Here is an 807-nt window from a genome sequence, read left to right on the forward strand (position 1 = left end):
TAATTTTAAAAAATTGTTCTTTTTTTAATATCTGACTCTAAAGTCTTCACACCTGTCTTAACTTCTCCCATATTCTGTTTCTTATTTGGATTTTTCATTAGCAGAAATTTTATAAGAATTATACATTCCTCTCCAAATAACCAATAATTCTACCTAAAACTTAATACATACAGTCTATTTTAGAGACTGGTTACGTATTTATAAATTCTTTATGCTCTACAAATTTCTCAAAAGATTGATACCATTTAATGTGTGTATAGTTTTCCTCACACTTTCTTATGTTCCCTTGCAATTTTCTGAACTAATCTCATGAAAGCCAATGTTGTTGTTTTTAATTTGGTATAAATATACATAGTAAAATTCACAGTTTTGACAAATGTATACACTCATGTAACCAACATCCCAAGAGAGATATAGAAGATTTTCATACCTCTTTAAAGTCCTCCTGTTTTCCCCTTACCAGTCAATCACTTCCTTACCAGAAGAACCACTATTCTGATTTCCATCCTCATATATTCATTTTTTTCATGTTCTTGAACTTGATACCAGTGGAATCATATTGTGTGTATACATTTGTGTTTGGCTTCTTTCACTCAAAAATTTTTTGAGAGCAACTGATATTGTTGAATTGATTTATTCCTCTTTGTTACTGAGTAGTACTTCTCATATATCAAAATTTGTTTTTCCAGTTTCCTGCTGATGGACATTTGGGTTGCTTTTGAGTTCAAATTACATTTTTTTTTTATTGTTTAAAGTATTACATATGTCTCCTTTTTTCCCGATTGACCCTCCACCCCAACCACTCCC

Source organism: Myotis brandtii, unplaced genomic scaffold (assembly GCF_000412655.1).
Source record: "Myotis brandtii unplaced genomic scaffold, ASM41265v1 scaffold470, whole genome shotgun sequence".
Classification (NCBI taxonomy): domain Eukaryota; kingdom Metazoa; phylum Chordata; class Mammalia; order Chiroptera; family Vespertilionidae; genus Myotis; species Myotis brandtii.